Genomic DNA, 13,485 nt, shown 5'->3' on the forward strand with positions numbered 1-13,485 from the left:
CGGAAATAAAGGTTTCCAATTCCATAACCGGGGCTCATTTGGACGTCTCTTGCACCTCTTTCCAGAACTGTAAATAATTATTACTCAGTCTTGAAGTTGTGTCACTGATTCGAAAATAAAACCGGAATAACGAATAATAATCAAAGGCATCATCCAAACCCCAACCAAAACAAAAGAAAACACAAAAGCTTTGCAACGGGCAATCTTGCTTGAAACAAGTGTCAGTAGCACTCCCCGCAAACACGTTTACTTCAGCGGGAACTGCTGCAGTAAAACCCGATTTTACTCTCGCCTTTTTTCTCTTGAAGGCGAGAAAAAAATGCGTCGGGGCACCTGCAGAGGGTCTGCCCAGGGGTGGGCATGCAAACCCTCCACACTGAGGTTGCAGGGACATCTCCAGCGCATCATTTTAACACGCGGGATAACTGGAGCATAGTGGTCGTTCCTCCATCCCCGTCTACAATTAAGAGGTTTTTTTCCCTCGAAGGTGAACGTTTTATCTTACAAACCCCTTTCTCCGGGGGACCCCCTTGGCTTGCTGAGGCTGCGGGGAGTGCAGCTGCGCGGCCGTGGGACAGGAAGGGCAGCGGCTGCGCCGGGCACTGGGGACACCGCGGCGCTGGCTGCCCCGGGCACGGGGTATCGGGATGCTCAGGACGACGAAAGACAGGCTGCCCCGGGCACAGGGTATCGGTGTGAGAGGGACGTCGGGGGCCAGTCTGCCCCGGGCGCTGGCGACCAGGGTGCCCGGAGTGCGGGGCCAAAAGGAGACATGGCTCTGCTCCTTCCCTCCCTCCCTCACTCCCCCGAGCCTCCACCGGCCGGCACCGACGCTCTGCCACATTCGGCACCAGCTGTTCCCGGGTCCTCCTGAAGTGTTTCACGGAAAGTGCCCCGGGAGCCTCTGCGGAAGCCCCGGCCGGGGGCGTGCTCGTTTTCGGGGAATGCTCCCTGCGGAATGAGTCATGAGGGAAACCCTGGAAGACTGCCGCGGGACAACGCGCCTCTCTGGCCCGCTGAGCTGGGGACCAGCCAGAGCAGCTTAGTCATCAGGGGGTGCCTGTCCGCTTGAGTGCATTCCCACCCTGCCCTCCTCTTGGATCTCCCGTTTCCTCTGTTTCTTCTCGTCCTGCATCGCTCCCGCAGCCCAGCGCGGGAGGCGAGAGGCGGCCGCAGCAGCGCCCCGGTCTGCGCTGAGCGCTCCTGGACTCTGCTTCACAGCGTGGCCGCAGTCCTGCGACTCCGTGAATGCCTGCAGGTGTCTGTCTGAATTTGCGTGTGTGCGGACGTCTAATTCTAGTCATGGCTGACGTTTCAAAACCCGTGCTTTAACAGCTATTGCACTAATGGAGGTGTGTCTACAAAGCTGGAGCTGAGCTCGGGTAGCCCCCGAGAGCCCTTGAGAAGGTGGTTACCTGCATTGCTGTCACAGTGGTGCCAAACAAATTCCAGTTTCCTAAAAGGTGTCTTATTCTCATATTCTAGGAGGGGTTTTCTTAACTTGCAAAGTCATGTGCTTTAGTTTTTCTCCTAAGATTTTTGTTTGAAGTTGCTAAGGGGCTTCATGGAAGTTATTAAAAGTTGATAAAAAGATGAATCTGTTAAATAGCTTTGTGTTTCTCTGTGTAATTGGAGGTGCACCACAGCACAAAGGTCACCTTAGGTGAGTTTTATTGTACACCAGAGAACCAGCATCATAACCAAGGAAAGCCTATTTGTGCCATGAATTCTGTGTAATACTAATCTAAGGTCCAGGAATGCGCTATTTTTAACTTTTCATTGTTCATTTGTCTTTACTGAGGAGCACACAAACCCCTTTGAATATCTAAATAAAGGTATTTATTTGCCCCTACCTCACAGGACATAGCAAACTTGGGTGTAGATGAAGGGAACAATTATATTTTAATGCAAATAACAAGGGGTTGAAATTCTTTTCCATCACTGGTAGTATGCACATGCTTTTATTTCTGAAGCTGTGTCTCCAAAGATACAACAAAGTGCAAAAGACACTGGCAATATACTCAGATTAGCAAATTTTAAAATATGTGATTTTTAAGGAGAGCAGAAATATATGTGGCTATAAAAGATGATTTGATATTAAAAACATGCTTGTAAGTAAGTTCAAATGAAAGCCTATTAGGAAAAAGGGAATTAGCTTCCTCTTGGACCACCTTTTCTTTTTTATTTGTATGGAAAATAGTGAATAAATAGTATCTCTCCAAAACTTTGCTAATCTCTTCATTTGCATGCAGCAGTAACCTCTTAAATATCACGTTAAGATGAATATGTGGTCGAGTTTGCTCTCTATTTTAAATTCTTCAGAGAGAAAAGTCCAATTACTGACATATATACCAGAGAGGCAGGAGGCAAAAAAGGACTTTGGAAAAATCTGTTCCTTTTTATAATTATAGCAATTCAAAACTTTTACTTGCTTCAGCCAAGAGTGCTGCAGCCTCACTTGTGACAGCAGCTTTTGATCAGAGCAATTGGCCAAATTCAAGGGATTTGGAAGTGGTTTCCACTAAGAAAAATAAGTGACAAGAGGCATTTTTCTGCTGGATCTTTATACTTACAACTACTTTCCTCCTTAATCCCTGTTTCCTGGCTGAATTGGAGATCTCACGTTTGTGGTGGTGCTTGAGCAATGGGAAGATGGGATTGAGAAACAGCAGTTGCTATTTTGCTGCAGGTTGAGATGGTATCTGTGGGTGGGACTGCTTCCAGCACTCATCAGGAGAAGAAAAAAGGCAACATGAAGTCATTGACTTTAGTAGACATTTATAATCAATATTATTATATTTATGGTATTATAATTTATTATTTTGGCTTGTATTTGCTGAGCCAATTTTGACTCTTACACCTTAGTACATGTTGCTGGAAGGTAAACCTTATGCTTCCTTTATTTTTTGTAAACATGAGTAATATATTCTTTCCTAAAACCTCTCACCACTACAGAAATGCTATTATTTATACTTTGTATATATAGGATTTGGAAATTTTAAAAATTCAGCACCCAACCAGCTAATAAAAAAAATCCCTGCCTTTTGCAGCTTGGGAGTGTGAATGCCACCATCAAGAAACCTCAGCAAACATGAAAATTATGTTAGAGATAGCTTTCATACACAGATCATGGGGACAAAAGCTCAATGGCCTCATATTTTTTCATAAGTTTTTGTTAAAATAATCTTATTTCAGAAAATGATGCAAATATTTTTCCTTTGAAGCATAATAATTTCCATCACAATGGAAATTGTAAGTGGTGCCCACAATTTTTTTCCACATTCCTATACAATGCTTGGAACCTGCTCCTCCTGGTCACGGACACACAAGGCTGGCTGGCTGTCCCTTAGGAGCTTACCTTCTTGGACACCAGCAGCAGGTGAATGCCAGTGATGACCTCCACATGCCACTTGGAAAAGGTGTGTGCATCCCCACCAGGAGCACCTGAGGGTAGCTGGCGGCTGGCAATGAACAAAACAGCACTAAGAGGGTCTGGCAGCTCCTGCCTTTGGTACTCCTCAGCTTCCGCCAGAGATCAAAGGACATGTCAGCAAAACACAGGAGTATGTCCACGTTACTGCACAAAAACCTAACCATTTTCATCTGATATGGTCATGGTACATGATGGTATTTATTTGGGCAGCAGCTGTCTAGACCATCGGCACATCTGCAGGACTTGGCATGTGAGTCCTGAGGTGAGCACAGAATACCTTTCTCACAATCCTCCCCACACTGGTGACTTCTACATAAAAAACATAGGGGGCACATAAAAAACCCCTAAGTTTGAGCATCCAGGTTGTCTAAGTCCCACAACATCAACTGCTGACACATTCTCTTGTAAAAGCTTTGTAACCATATTTTTCTCAGTACTATTTGTTTCTAGCATTAATTTCCTGTCTCTTTAGGAAATTGAGCACCCATCCAAAAGAAAAGTTTCAGCACCAGGAGTCAAACCAATGGCCATCTTGCTCTGGCCGTGCTCTCTGGGGTCATGCTCTTAGCTGAGATCCTTTCCAACCAGGCTGACCAGTCATGACAGTGGGGAGCTGTTATTCTACATGCTTATCAGATACTAGAAGGTATAAAATGCATATTACCTAGAGGTGTCACAGTGATTCATTGCCAGAAAAAGCTTCAAAGACTCATCACTTTGTGGTTAGGGCCCTTGAGAAATTGTAGTCTATGAGTTAAACAGACTTGTCTCTGCTGTTCCCTGTTCCCTTGTCATCTTTGTTTTATCTCTTCAAGCATCTTCTGCCACCACATCACCAATGTCAGCCTCTGAGTCTTTTGCCCTTCTATTCTTATCGAGTCCCAAATCATTTTCCCAGTCCATTATTAAATACTTATTTTTAAACTTTTACCTTTCTTGGGTAGAGAAGAGTTTACCTGCCTTCAAACTCTTCCCTTGCTTTCTTTCACTGCTAATCTTTTTGAAATCCCATAAGAAGTTATTGAAAAAATGTTAGTTGCATCTATTCTGGCTCATAAATCCTAAAGTATCAGATTTGTAACCATGTCATGGTTCTGGGTATTCTTGGCTTGTCTGAGTCAAGCCGGTTCAGATATTTTAGTCTTGTGTGATCATAACTTATTAACACATTTACCTTTCTTTGAATTTTGTCTTGCACTTTCTGAGTTAATGAATAGTGCTGCCATTATTTTTATCCTTTCTTTCATTAGTAGTCCAATATAACTCCAGCATTCTTCTCTCTCAAAATTAATAACTGAAACTTGTTTTTCTATTATTTGAAATGTAGTATTTAAGGATAAATTGAAAAGAACATATAGTACTTTGGTCATGTCCACTGTGTAAAACCTGAATGACAGGAAGACATCACTTCAAACTTTAAACAACTCTCAACACACTGCTGAAGTATAATGAACTTTGGGTATCCACTGACTGTCATTGTAACTGGATATGCCTAACTGTATAAGAAACATGTTTTAAACCACTAAAGCAGGGTGAGGAAGCTCAACACAATAATTTTTCCTTTAGATCCTTACTTTAAAGCTACCACATTTAACGAGGGAGGTCAAGAATTTTCTGGCTAGAAATGATGAGAAAAAAACTAGTTTCCTACATTTCAAATGTTTCACCAAATATATGAGGTTTGTCTCATCCAAGAAATATTTCAGTAGAAATCCAGTTGAACTATTGATGTGTTTTGTCAAGGGAGATACCCTGAGGCACTTACTCAGCAAGGTGAATTAAAAACTCTGAATTCCTGAGAAAGTCAATCTCCATGTTATTGAAAGGAGTGAAACTGAAAGGACATCCTTGCCTTGATCAACCACAGGATCCAAAACTTCTGGAGAAGTGGAAGAATTATATATATATATCCAGAAATATTGATTGCTTAATAATGTTTCATTTTTCTGATAACTTTTAAAAATCAACAAATAATCTATCCCCTCTCCTCTGTTTGCTCTTCTATGCACTTTGTTGCTTACTTTGCCTTGAATAATGATGACTTTATAAAATACTTCTGAGTATTTCAGTTGCACACTTTTTAACAGGAATATGACTAATGCTGCTATAATTTTGACATTATCAATGTATCGAAAGGGCAGTGAAAAGTAAAATAGAAATTTGTATTTTTTTTTCTCACAGATTTTAGTAAAATAAGTACATTATTTAATTTGTCAGTTGGCTGAATGAAAGAATTAGATCTAAATTAAGTGTTACCAATACCAAGATATCACATTCACTAAGGAGAGCAACGTAACCTTAATATTACAAACAACTTGCTACCAAATGGTTTCTTATCTTGCCTTTTCTAAATGAAGCACAGTATTGGCAAACTTGTGCCTTTGTGCTGTTTCAGTAAAAATTTGAAGTGAGTCTTGACAATACTGGAGGGTTTCAAAAAAAATGGGATTAAGCTGTTGTATTTCAAGGGCTGCAAAACAATCAGAATTAAGCTTCTTCAAAATCACCAGATCCATTTCACCTCATCCAACTACAAAACGCTTTATAATTTGTTAAAGGAATAGGGTACTTAGCTCTGTTTTCTCTATCTCTACTCTCAAAAAGAGCAACATGCCAGAAATATATATGTAAATAATGCTGAATTATATTTTGCCAAGAAAGTCTGCCAAGTAGACTAAGACATAGATATAGTGCAGCCCCAGGGAAAGCAAATAGAAATTCCTGGTAACTGGATTAAAGAGGATGTCCAACTCTCACTACACTCATGATTTAAAATATATTCACTCAGAACTGCAATTCTCAATGATGCTGCTCAGCTATTGCATGTCCCAGCAATACTCACTCCCTATAGGAAGCCCTCTACCCAGATGTCTTTTTAATAGCATACCAAATAATTATAGTATCAACTAATGTCTTGGCTTGGAAGAAACCTTAAAGATCATCTATTTTCAAACTCACTGCCGTGAACAGGGACACCTTCCACAAGTTGCTCCAAGCCCCATCCAATCTGGCCGTGAACGCTTCCAGGAATGGGGTATCCACAACTTCCCTGAGCAACCTGTGCCAGGGCCTCACCACTGTCACAGTAAAGAATTTCTTTCTAATATCTAATCTAAACCTATATATTTTCAGTTTGAAGATATTCACCCTTGTCCTGTCACTCCAAGAGCTTGTAAAAAGTCCCTCTCCATCCTTCTTATGGAGTCCCTTCAGGGACTGGAAGGGACCTCAAAGGCTTCTCTTCTCCAGGCTGACCAATCCCCATTCTCTCAGCCTTCCCTCATAGCAGAGGTGCCCCATCCCCCTGATCACCTTGGTGCCTCCTCTGGACTCTCTCCAGCAGCTCCATGTCCTTCCTGTGCTGGGACCCCAGGGCTGGAGGCAGCTCTGCAGGTGGGGTCTCAGCAGAGCGGGGCAGAGGGGCAGAATCCCCTCCCTGCCCTGCTGCCCAGGGGCTCTGGGTGCAGCCCAGGACACACTTGGCTCTCTGGGCTGGGAGTGCCCATGGCTGGCTCATGTCCAGCTCTCAGCCACAGCACCCCCAAGTCCTTCTGGGCAGGGCTGCTCTCGATCTGTTCATGCCCAGCCTGGGCTGGCACCAGGGATTGCCCTGACCCAGGTGCAGCACCTGAGCTTGGCCTTGCTAAACCTCATGAGATTCCCATGGGCCACTGCTCAAGTTTCTTCTGATGGCATCTGTCCTTCAGGAGTGTCTATTGCACTCTCACCTTGATGTCATCTGCAGATTTGCTGTATGTACTCAATCCTATAATCTGTGTCATTAGTGAAGATACTAAATAGCACCAGTCCCAAAAGAGGCCCCTAAAGGATCCATCTCATGGTCTTGGATTTGCATCATTGCAGAGATCAGTGGTCTGAAAACAAGGGAAGGGGAAGGCTACAAGCCAGGGAAGCTACAGACCATGGCAGAACCTTACACATCACTGCTTTGATTGACCCTAGTTGTCAGCCTGGGGGAGTTTTAGGAATATCTGCACAGAAAGCGCTGGAGTTCACTCTTTGGTGCTGCATTTGTGGCTTCCTTGCTTGCCAGCCCAACAGCAGAGACAGGCAGGCTGCCTGTCCTGCACATGGAGAGGACAGCAGCCTGTCCCACTCACTCTAGAGCCCAGACCAGCAATGCAAGGAGCTGCTGTGTCTCCTCCAAAAGTGGCAGCTCCTTTGGCATCACTCCGGGTGGGACTGGAGCCTGGGAATGGAGATTTTGCCTCCTGCTAGAACTGCCCTCCATCCTGCTGGAATTTTTTCATTATCTGACCTGATGTGTGCTTCAAGACAAAACCATCCCAAAAGCCATTGGGGTATCCCATTGGATAAGGTAACCTGTAGAATGAGTGAGGCTAAGAAACCTAGAATTCAGGTGAAATGTGCATATCCATTTCACCTTATTCACATACTGTGCTATGCCTGTTCAGAGTTTCATGTCCCTTCCAAGACATGGGCACACAGCAGATCCCTGTATAGTCCCTGCCTGCAGGCCCTGAGTTACGTCCTGTGCCCCAGCCTGGCTGCAGGCACCCATCTGCCCTCTCAGCCCTGCTGCCACTCCTGCCTGCTCTCTCCGGAATCTGCTTCCAGATAATGCTGTCCAGTGCTCTGCCTTTATCTGTCCTCTTGCATGCTCATGCCTAGCATATCCTCTAGGAGCAGCCAGTCTGGGTGAAGGACAGAAGGTGGGGAATGCTGTGTCTTTTGCACCCATTCCCAGCATGAAGCACCAGTACAGACCTGCTGCTGGTGTTGGTTGGTTGCAGTCATAGCTTGACTGGAACAAAACATTTTCCACAAGTTCTGTGTGATGAGGAAATGTAGTATGTAGAAGAGGCATCAACACAGAGTGTGAATCCAAGACAAGTTTAATTTAGCAGAGGGTTGAGCTCAGGCAATGAAGGACCCAGGTTTGTGCATAGTCTTGATAGCTGCAAGGTGGACACGTATGACTTTCAAAGTGAAGTAAATGGGGTGGAGAGGAAAATGAGACTTTGGATTTATATCTGTGCTAAAGCACTGCTAGGGAGGAGGTTCTCCACCACAGAGAGGCAGAAACTTTATCCCTGGGGACCCATGCGAAGCACAGGCAGGAGCCACGTGCCAGCATGGTGCTGACTGGCTGCACACAGCCTGACAGGTGGCCATGCAACAAAAACTTACCAGTGAGTAAACCTACATCCTCTGATGTCACAGCAAGACACTCAGAAATTTAGCAAAAGAGGGGGAGGTCACAAGAAGAAAAAATGAAAATCATGGGGATTTTTAATGTGTTCTTCCCCTGGCACAGGAGATGAGGGATACCTTATTGGGAATTGTCCTTGGACAGTAAGGTCATGATCTGCAGGGGATTAAAAGCCAAATATTTGTTCAGCTGCAGCTGCTCTGTATCCACTTAAAGGCAGTGGGGACTCAGAGGAAACTGGGAGCCAGTCCCTGCTGCAAATGGGAGTGGGGTCTAGTAGGTTAAACTAAACTGGGATTTCACAGCCTGGATGACCAGGTTCAAACAAGGCTGTGACTGGGAAATGCCTTCTCACTCACACAAGCATGTTTCCCTTTAATATCTCTTGATGAAAATTCTGAGCAGCCTGAGGTAACTCACTTTGGCATTTTGGTTTTATGACTATTTGTGTGTTGGAAACTAATGTCTTACCCATGCTTTTGAGGACTGTTGCATAAAGAATTTAAAAGCCCTCTGGCTCTGATGTCTGATTTATGTAAAACCAGACATTACAGTGGCTTATGCACTGAGAGGTGGCTAATCCATTTCCTTGTTTTTGGGTCTTATTTCACTGAGTGTTATGCAGTGTGAAAGAAATAAAAGCTGTTGCTTTCAGCAGTGTTTTAATGGAAGGGACACACACTGATTTTCTCATTGTGGCAAGAAGACAGAAAAGCAGCAGGGCCATGATTTGTGAAACAGAGACCCTGCTGCCTGACACTCCACATTAAGCAAGTTCTTCACACATGGTGTGCCACTTTTCAGTGTATGCCACACAAGCATTTACACAAAAATGGCTTGATCAGAGATTAACTGAGAACAGGTACTTTGCTTTTTCACTTCAAAATACTGTTTTCATTCTTTTTATTTTGTTTTGCTTTGTTTAGAGTTTTTGTTAAAAGAAGCTGGTAAAAATGAAAAATAAAAAAGGAAAAATAAATAAAAAAAGTAAAAGAAAGATCATAGAAACTTAAATTCACGATGATCCTGTTATATTCTATATGGACACTTATAGCTCAAAATAGAGAGCTATTGAAAAACTGGAAAAATATTTGTGACAATGATCTTTGGAAACATTAGTGCAAAGTTTAGCATCATGTTGTATAGGGTGAAATAACTGAAATTCATTAATGGAACTACAGCACTTAAATTTAAAAATATTACTTAAAAGCAAGAGAAATTAGAAGTGTTAACAAATAATGTTCAGAAAGTAACATATTTTTTGTTACTTATTATTTATGTTACTTATTTTTATGTTTTATGGGATAAATAGACTGCAGAGTATAAACATAAGTACACAATGATATATATAATTTTGAGAAAAAACCCAAAAACCTAGGAGATATAAGGGAGTTTAGATGTAACAACCTTTTCAGATAAATTAGTTTCTTAAAAGGTTAAAATTTCTTTGAAAGATAAACCATCATTATCTGTGAGTATTTTTTAATTTCTCAGTTTATGAATTTTTATCATTGTACTGGAGCTGAACAATATATAGAATCATCATAGAATCATAGAATGGCCTGAGTTAGAAGGGACCTTAAAGATCATTTAGCTACCTCAGTGCTGTGGGCAAGGGCACATTTCACTAGATCAGGCTTCTCAGAAATCCATTTAATTCCTTTTTAGAGGAAAATATCTAGATGTCCATTGCCAAGAAATGTTTAAAGCAGATTTTTGCATATTGAACTGCAATGCTTGTCATTTGTATAATAACAATTACCTGAACAGTAAGTGTTGTTTCTCTTAGGAGAAGAAACACAGGTGGCACGAATGAATTGCTTCTTTTGTGCAGTTCTAGTTAGTTCCAAGGAATGTGTATGCAATATCTTTTTCCTGAGGCTATGAAAAGGAGGTGTGGAATGAAGGAAAGAAATGCTTTTGCCAGTGCTCTTATCTCATGATAGGGGTCAGAGTATAAGCCTAGTTTTTATTTGTTTCATAACTTCCTTTTTTTCTCTTGAATCTCAGAGAAAGGTGCTCAAGCAGGTCTCCTTCTTTTGGAGACCTGCACTAAAAGGTCTTGCACTAAAAAGCAGCTTTGTGGTAGAAATTACTAAATATTACTTGAAATTTCATAGCATTATAGAATAATTTTAGTTGAAAAAGATCCTCAAGAACATTGAATCCAACCATAACAATGTCTAGTCCACCACTACACCATGTCTCTAAGTGCCACATCTACCCATCTTTTAAATGCCTCCAGGGATGGTGATTGTACCACCTTGCTGGGCAGCCTGTTCCAATGCCTGATGACCCTTTCCATGAAGAATTTCTTCCTCATCTCCAATGTAAAACTCTGCTGGTGTAACTTGTGATCATTTCCTCTCATCCTGTCACTTGTTACCTGGGAAAAGAAGCCAACCCCCATCTGGATCAGGTTTGTCACCCCCAGGCTTATCTCTATCAAGCCCATTTTTCTCTCTTTCCCTTTAAAATCTCATTTAAAGCTGTTGCTATGAACCTGTCTAACTTCAACAATCCTTTTCCCACTTTGAGACACGTGTACCCCATCTGCTGCCTGCAGGTCTGGTGTCATGTAGCCCAATCCAGGGTCAAAACCCCTACCAGTCATAGATCCAGGTATTGATCTGCTGGGTCTTTGTGTTTCTTTCCTCATCATTTCCTCTAACTGGAAAGATAGACTGATCCCTTAACCAGTCATTCCAGCCCTGAAGCCTCTCTTGATTGCCCTTGGACTCTTTATTGTAAGTTTGTCACTTCCTGCACAGAAAATCAGTAGTGGACAATAATCCAAAGGCTGGACCTGTTTACACTGGTTAAAAATCTTCATTGTTCTCTTGATAGGATTCCCTAAGAGGTTATACCATTCTGACAAAGCAAGTATTTGTTTTGGTTTTGGAAAATGCTTTGTTAAATCTGATAGAACTTGACAAAACTACTTTAAATGTATGTAGATTATAATTAGACATTGAAACACTAACTACTGTATATGAAAAAGTAGATAAATACAATATTTTTTGTGCGTAACTGACCACAAAAATGTTTTAGATAAATTGGATAGGATGAAAAACTATTTTCAGGATATTTTCTTTACTTAGATTTTAGAAGTAAATGCAGTTAACAGAAAGTAAAATTTCTCTACCTTCCGATGGCTTTTAACTTTGAAGAAAAAACTGCTGGCCTGAATGCAGCTATTTGGGGCAGAAAGCACACAGAGAAAACTTTCATTCTCCCATTCTTACACTGAGACAGACATACAAGTATATCATGCCAGACACTAGAAATAAACAATAAATTTAAAAAGTCTGGACATTGCCTTTTACCACTTTCCACATATGGTTGCTTTTATGAGAAATGAGATTATGAGTATTACAGCTCTTGCATCTGAAGAAGACAGGTCACTTGTGAGCTTTGGGAAGTGCATGACACAATGTTGCTTCAAGCAGTTTTTCAAAGTAATTGAGATCAGAAGTTGAATCCTCCTGCATCTCATGGTTGTATTTTGCATCCCATGCATTGGGTTAACAGTTTCTTTCAGTTTCTGAAAAAGGCTTGTATTTTCTTTCTTGTAAGGATCAAGTCTAATGGAGAGTTTATCTGCTTAATTAAGAGAACTTAATTATATTTTTACAGATAACTCCAGATAAGATTTTCAGGATGTTTTTACTTTGTAGTTGCACAGAAAGAGAAAGAAAATATTCACAGTGCCATACATAAAGAAATCACATGGTATTTTACAGCCACTGAATCACTCAATAAATGCGTTCAACTCCACTTGCTAACACCACACAACAGACACCTCAGTCTAGATAAGGCATTGCAAAAGAGAGAATATAATTCCTAAAGTGTCATTTGTTAGGAACAGAAACAAAGCCAGCCCCTAATAATTCTGGGTTCTGGTACTCAGGTTATAGAAATCCCAAAACTTATTGTGGAGAAATTGGAAAAATCCCTACAAAGCAAGACATTTGAACTCCATTATTTTTTCAGGAGTGGGAACTAAATGGCCTCTAAAATAACTGAGGTTACAAAATAGTTCACATTGCTTGTCCTAAAGAGAAAGGTACCCACTAATTTCTTCAAAAAGTTGCTTTCAACATAAGGAACATATACAACTAACTGAAAAGGTTCTACATTTCATTATTTTCATTTTTATCTTTAATTCTATGTGAATTTGCCATACCTTTCCAATTTTGAAAATGCATATCCCATACATGGGCTAAAATTATGGATACTTAGTAGAGTCTCTCCTAAGCAAGGATTGAATGACATGGCTGGCAAATGTCCTGTTCCAATCCTAATAATAGGTATTATACTTTATAAAGTGACAAAATAAAGGTAATTTCCAGTAGAAATCAATAGAAGTAGTAGCATAAAGAAGTCTATACAAGCTGTTCCCACTCCCTCATAATCAATTTCTTGGTTTCTGGGCTAAATATGTTAATTTTTAGTCATGTTTGACTAATCATCTGAACAGTACCTTATTATACACAGCATATATGGATGGATATGTACCCTGTGAAGAGGGAATGGCTCAAATAGATGCAGCTTTACCACAGGCTTGGAAGGTAGAACCAGAGGGAAGGACACCACAATGGGTGTCCTTGATAGACTACCCTACCTGGAAGCAGTGTTGGATGAAACCTTCCATAAACAGCTGGAAGAAGCTTCAGATTTGCAGGTCCTGGTCCTCATGGGAGACTTGAACCACCATAACATCTTCTGGAAGACACTTGCATGTGCCATGTCTAATGTATACATATGCAACACTTCAGATCAATGTTCTGGGAAAGATAGTTCCCCATTATTTCATCAAAGGCAAACTTCTGTACCTCAGTTTTAGCCAGAAACAGAA

This window comes from Agelaius tricolor, unplaced genomic scaffold (assembly GCF_023055355.1).
Source record: "Agelaius tricolor isolate 1412-34295 unplaced genomic scaffold, bAgeTri1.0.p SCAF_27, whole genome shotgun sequence".
Taxonomy (NCBI): Eukaryota; Metazoa; Chordata; class Aves; order Passeriformes; family Icteridae; genus Agelaius; species Agelaius tricolor.